A 7,259-nucleotide genomic window follows, 5' to 3' on the forward strand; every position below is an offset into this window, starting at 1 on the left:
TAAATAATGTTCATGTGCACATGAGAGTTTGCAAGGATTTGGTTGAGTGATTTTGCGTGTTTGTCATTTAATTCGAAATGTCAAATCTCATGTTGATAAAATGCAATAGTTTTTAATCACTAATGAGCAATGACACTAGTACTACACAATGTTAAAGCATTGTGGGATCATAGAAATAAAGAGCTAAATCTTTGGGATTTTGACTAGATGATAGTTATGATTGATTTGAATGCTTTCTATTTTTTATGCTCTAAAAAGAACCTAAGTTGTTTTAAAGGACAATATGTATGTAATCAAAAGCAGAAACAATGGGTACATTCATATTTGTTGATTGGCGACTTCTTTTCAAACCAAACTCTCAAAATTTTAACATTTAAATATTAGATAAACCATCACAAAGGTAATAGGAGAATTTTTATGAGGAGCAACCCCTAGAAAGATGGGGAGAATCCCTAGTTAGCCTAATGTAGTTTCCTAATCCTTGTTTGAGATCTAGACATATATATTTGTTTAGAGTGAGTGTGAATGAATCTAAGCTAGTGAACCCTAGGCATTTGACTAACTAGGGTGAGAAAAGTTTAATTATTTATCTGACATTCCATCCATGTGCTACAATAGCTTATAGGCTTGCATGTAAACACCATTTCAATGGAGATGACTTTTAAGGCCACAGAAGGCAAGAGGAGTGGCCATCTCCCTTCATAGTATATGTGTATTAACAAGGAAGACCCTTTTCATTTTCATTTGGTTGTCCTCTTTAAGGCCCCTTTGCTCAATCCCATGGATTTTTTTGTGTACTATCCCTTGCCTTCTAATAATGGAGCACTAAGCATTGTTGAAGATGATTGGAAGGAGAGCATGTCAGAAGTGGGTGCGACAATGGAAAGTGTAGTAGAATGTGGTAATAGATTGTAGAACACTAGAGAGAAGAGAGAGGAAACACAAGAAATTTGCAAAGTAGAAGTTAGAGATATGCTTGACAAATAGAAGCCACATACCAAACATGAGACATTCACATATAATATTGAATCACTAGTTGTGTAGGCATTGGCACTAACTCCCTCTCTCTCCGACAGAATCTGCTCGGCTCATTGATAAGGAAGAATACAAGTGTCTAAATGATTGAATCAATAGAGGAGGATGTGTGCGGCTTATAAATAGGCCCAAAATCATGATCAAGTTAACCAACATCATTTGACAGCCTAAAAATACAAGTCAACTAGCCATAAACGTTGTCGGCTAGCTAGGAAATGGCCAAAATAATCAAATGTCAAAATAGCAAACCACATTACTAAATGCCTAGCCCAGTAGCACAAGCACAGACTCACACATGAATTGACTATATCTCATAACACCCTCTCTTAGATCATGGGTGATCTTGTATGATACAATGATACAATGATAATGACTCATCATAGCTCATTGTTTGGACATACAACAATGACCATCAGAATAGGACCATGGATACCTATGCTGGGTGATCAAGCCACCACCAAGGTGCATTGGAGAGAACTTGATGTCGATGTCGATTGTACAGTCCCTAAAAATAGAGAAGAATCATAGTAGCTCTCAATATCTATCTACAATGTCTTGCTGTAGCATACATGAGCATCCTATCAAAAATGCCTCTAAACATACGTGACCATGGATTTTGTGCCTTTGGTCAGGACTGCCAAAGTGTCCTCTCATGTGAGCTTAGACTAGAAGCCAATCCCACCCTTTGTTAAGAAATAGGCCCATCATGAACTTGGATGTCAATCCTAGCTCTAGGTTTTCAACCTGCTAGATTTTAATCGGTGCGTCAGGAACATCTCTCTCTAGATCTTGCGCACCTATATAGGTGTATAGATTAGGCTCACTAGCCTCTCACACTCCCTCTCTAGCACTTGAGGTTGTGAGGGATGATTGCAACACATGCATTAGAAAGCAGTAGAAGGAGGAGTTGCTCCTTCCCCTTCTTGGTAGAAGATGACCTCTTTTGCCCCTTGGCCTTTGTCTTTGTCGGAGGAGTAGAGTTTGAATTTGAGGAAGATGAAGATGACACATGAGAAGAGTACATATCCTACTTCTTCTTTTCCTCATTTTGTGAAGCCGCTAAATCCTTACAATCCTTGTATAGATATCCCTTCTTTCCATAGTGGTAGCACTCTGTCTTCAACTTCTTCTTCGTGTCATCCCTCTCTAAAGCTACACATCTTGGCCCCCTTGTTGAGGTGGAGGCCTTCATTATAACATGAAGATGTCTCATGCTCAACCAGCATCGAGGACATATGAGTAAAGCTCACTAGTTGTGAAGAGGTCCAAGCCCAAAAAGGAAGGGCCACTCAATCAAACTCTACAGGAACCTTGTAGAGTATAGTTCCCATTGGATGTGCCTTTAGAAGATTAGATTGCACATGTCGAAGTTGATCCTAGATCCGTGTCACATGAAGCAAGAAGGACTAAATAGTATCTTTAGGTTCAAACTTAATCTACTAGAGTTGACCATAGAGGGTCATTGCATGTATGGTGGAAGGAGCCTCGTACAACATGTCCAACTTGTCTCACACCTTTGAAGTGGTCTTCCAAGATGTAACCATTGGAAGAACCTCTTTAGAAATGCACTAGAGTAGAGCCAAATATACATGGGTATCATCCAACTCTCAAGTAAGCATGACTTCATTTTCCTTACAAATTAACTCTTATAGCTTCCATCTTAATAATGGATGTCTAGAAAAGAACCTTTAGGCACCTAAACCATTCCACACAATTATATTAACTTGCATTATAGAAATACTTAGATGAAAAAATTTGAGTAGTCACGCACTTAGGCAAGTCAAAGCACCATAGGTCATAGCATCACATGTAGGTAATAGAAAAAAATGAAAGAAGGAGGAGGAGATCGTGGCAAAAATTTGTAATTTGGGATGTTGCTAACCATAACATAAGCTATCTCTTATAGGATGCATTGTAGTTTATGAAATTCATGCTAACCCCATTACCAAATATGTCATATAAGCATAACTAAAAAACCTTTGTTTATAAGACATTATTTGGTGTTCCACATGCAACATTTTTAGCATGTTTCGCATAAGAGACACCCACCAATTTTACTGGCCCCATTCCTAACACCCCCAATTTCTTGTAGTGGAAAGTCTTATTCTTTCAACTTATATGAAAAAAAGAACATGACATTGAAGCTTCGAATACCTAAGAGGATATGGAATCATGGCGCAACTTTAGCTAGATGGAGGATTAGGTTGCACATGCATTTAGTAAAATTGCTATACATATACTTTAGGCTAGAGCAAAGAGAGAGAGAGAGACCATGAAAAGACAACATGCGAGTTATAGGAAGCTATCCTTCCAAACACACCCTCTATGTAGCTATGATTCCAAACACAATAACAATAGGAGAATAGAGAAGTGTGAAATAATTGCTAATGGCCATGAATCCAACCATGCTTAAAACTTGCACGATTAATAATGTCAAATAGTAAAATCCAAGTATGAAGATGTTTTTACATAAGCTTTGCAGAATTGATCCTATCATAATGTCCCAAATAGTAAAAGCTAAAGTTAATATAGAATTATAGCAAATGGTACTAGCATGGAACATCAATTATATGCAATGAATACAAAGGGATTATCTTCAATTGAGGATGAAACTCCTTGTTTTGTATGGAAATCCTTGCCTAGTAGCCCTAGGAAACCTCATTTATAGGATGTCTTGAAATCCATGTCTAATAAACCTAGCTTCAATGCCTAGAAGGACACCCCATGCACCTACTTATAGGATGTTGTGCAATACACAAGCATTCACAAAACCTAGTTTTTCATTTGCATACTATTTTCAAGTGTACAACCCTATGTGTATCTTTGCCATGTGCCCTTGTCTTAGTAGCTTGATTGCATACAAATAGCACAACACAGAGACCACTCTAGTCCATCAACCTATCACAAATCAATTTTCACACTCACAATATGCTAAGTATAGATTAATTAGGATTGCATTTTACATAGTGAACTATGTGAAATTGAAATATGAGAACAATAGGGTATTAATCATAAGAGAGCATAAGGTGTTAGCACAATACCCCTTTTTTTGGAATGCATTGATTGTATCAAATGATAATATTTATAGCCTTATACTAAAATATTCAAGCTCTTATAGATCTTTGGAGCTTATGGATGATCAACTTCTAGCCAAGATTCTTAGACTTCGCTTTGAGCAAATTGATGACCCAACTACCAAACTTTTAAGTAACTGGTACTCTAAAACAATTTGTCTACACATTTAAATAGCCAATACTCTAAAACAGTTTGTCTAGACATTGAAGACATAGACTTGGATTTGGACTTATTATTCTTAACAACAATCACAAATTCATCTATGATAAGCTAGTACTATCACATCAAGATCTACAAAGGAGCTTATGATAAAGTAGAGAAAATTGAAGGTGTAAAATGTGCAAACATTTGCAAAAGAAGAAACCTACTAAAATCACATGTGCCTTGTTCTACTCATAATTGGGCAATAAAACAATTCAAACTATGAATCTAAGGCAAGAAAAACGAAGCAAATTTTCTCATCAAAACTACTTCATTGTGAGTAATAGTAAAATCCAAGTTTAGGAAGTGGATGGATATTGATAAGGTGTATTATATTCAAATGAATGACATGGTTATCTAGAGAAGCCAAAGCTTAACAAGATTCCTTTAGAAATAGTGAAGGGAGGAGAATCTATCACCTATATTTACCTATGATGTATCTTAATGAAAGCTTTGATGTGGTTGTCCTTTGGCAACCATTCACCACCCCGCATGCACTACAAGATATAGACCTTATAGCGACGTTTAAAGCGACGAAAATACAAACAACAAAATTTGCCCCCGTCATCGCAAAAAGCGTCGTTATTGACGACGCCATAGAATCGTCGCTATAACCGTCGCTATATGCGTCGCTATATGCGTCGCTATATGCGACGCATATAGCGACGGTTACAGAGAATTTGCGACGCTGATAGCGACGACAATAGCGACGCGTGCAGTAAATTTGCGACGCAAATAGCGACGGTAACAGAGAAAAAAAAAATTTGTGGCAGGGCAGCTTGTGTGCTGTATGAGAGCCATACAAAATAGTTTCTGCACTGCTTCATACAAAGCCTTTGCAAACAAAAAGAATGTATACTGAAATCATAAAACTGATGGATGAAATAAATACATGATATCGCATAAAATGCGATTGGTACAATCATAAAACAATATCACTAATACATAGAAAATGTCTACATAGATCGGGCGACTAAAAACTAAAGGTATGTGAGCTCTAAGGATCCAAGGGCGAGCTACAAATCGTCGTCCCCCGAAAGCTCTTCCCGCTGTAAAGGAGCATCAAACGGATTCTGCAGAAAAAGAAACAACATATCAATCCACCATACAATAATGCATTCAAATATCTCATGGTAACTACGGACAAGAAAGATGAGTGACTTACCGGGCCGCCGCGTCTATACAATCGGTCGATCAATGATCTGAGACCGTGCCTCTCCGCATATCGAGTCTCAAGGCACATTAATAATGTTAGAATAATCAATTTAAACTATACAAAGCACATTAATAAAATCATTTTTGAAAAATCCCTCTTAAAATGCATATCTTATCTACCTTTATGGAAGATCTAAACAACGAATTGAGTAATACAATTCTCCAAGAATGAAGTATTCTATGGTCCCATGTTAATCTCCTGACACAACTCTGCATACACTGGAAGGTCGATAGACATATCACCACAAAACAACGAGTCTGTCTCGTTCTCAAAAAATTCTACGACTACTGTATTTCCATCATTGTTAGCCGATGCAGGCTCCAAGCTTGCGGTGGCCTCCACCCCTTGTAATTTCGATCCCTCTATTTGCATATTTTCTTCATCTATGCCTGGAACATCGCTTTGATCGTATACTCTCGCACCTCGAGGAGTTGAAGGTATAACATACCACCATCGAGGTTGTCGGGGATTTGGATAGAAGATTACATGTTCACAAACACTTACAAACCGTCTTCAAACCATTGTGACATAAACCATGTCGTATTACAATTAGCAAGCAAATGCCTAGTTGCACCTGTTCACAATGGGCTGGCAACACAAAGGTGTCGCTCAAATCCATCCATTTTTTTTCGGAATCTATTTCAAGAAATCCAGATGGACCTCGTCGAACTGTTGCGCCAGCTCCTCCAAGTACCACTTTGAACCACTGCACGTCGAATATTATCATGGAGAAGCTACGGTAATCCACCGTAATAATACTTTGCAAATTCCCAAAATACTCCATCTCATCCACAACCGTGTTCGGATCCGTTGCTCGTCGCCGGCTCTCTTGCTCAAACCTTGCCATGACACCACAGTCCATTGTGGAGCGCATTTTGTCAATACGCTCCACCCGAAAATGCCGTCCGTGCGACCACACTGCACTATATATTTTGTACTGCACATTGAAACACTCAAATTAGATGTAGCAAGCAAATTTAGATACGACACATTCTAAACCCCTCATTACCTTTGGACTACATCCCCTCGAGAACTCCCACTCCTCCATTGAGACCTCTGTCCCTTCGCTGGATGTTGCGGTCAAGGCTCCATGCAACCATCGTATTGACATAAACCGCGGCATCTCCTCCATGCCTTCGGGATATCGAATTGGTCGGTGACGCGTACTGCGACGGAATTTAGCTCGTGCTTCCTCTCGATCTTGCCTTGCAATCTGGTACTTGGCGAGCCACGTCTCCATGGAGGCATGGTGCAACATACAAAAGCGATTCACCTTCTCTTCCATTGAGGCATCCATTCTTTTTTCTACCCCATTTCCAACCACCACATCTCCAGTCAGCCTGTCATCGTCCTTCAGCGTCCATAGTATTTCATTGTCTGGTTCCACCGTTGGTAGCCATTGTGAGATATGCACTAATGCCTCTGACACCAACCAACCTTCCGCCATGCTACCTTTCTATCCCTCTCTCATTTCCTTCCCCTTCCTCTCCCTCTCACTCTCTTTCTCTCTCATTTCCTCTCCTAAACAAGCAAAAAATAAAGTGATTCAAACATTAAACAAGCAAAAGGGAGAGGGAGGGAGAGAGAGAATGCACTCTCCCTCCTTCTCCCTCTCTTTCTCTTTCTCTCCCTCTCCTATTTCCTCCCCCTCCCTCTCCCTCTCCCTCTATTTCTCTTTCTCTTTCTTTCCCTCTCCCTCTCCCTCTCCCTCTCCCTCTCTTTCTCTCTTACT

The sequence above is a fragment of the Lygodium microphyllum genome, chromosome 3, assembly GCF_053477565.2.
Source record: "Lygodium microphyllum isolate KBCC chromosome 3, Lygodium_microphyllum_v1.1.10, whole genome shotgun sequence".
In the NCBI taxonomy this organism is placed as follows: Eukaryota; Viridiplantae; Streptophyta; class Polypodiopsida; order Schizaeales; family Lygodiaceae; genus Lygodium; species Lygodium microphyllum.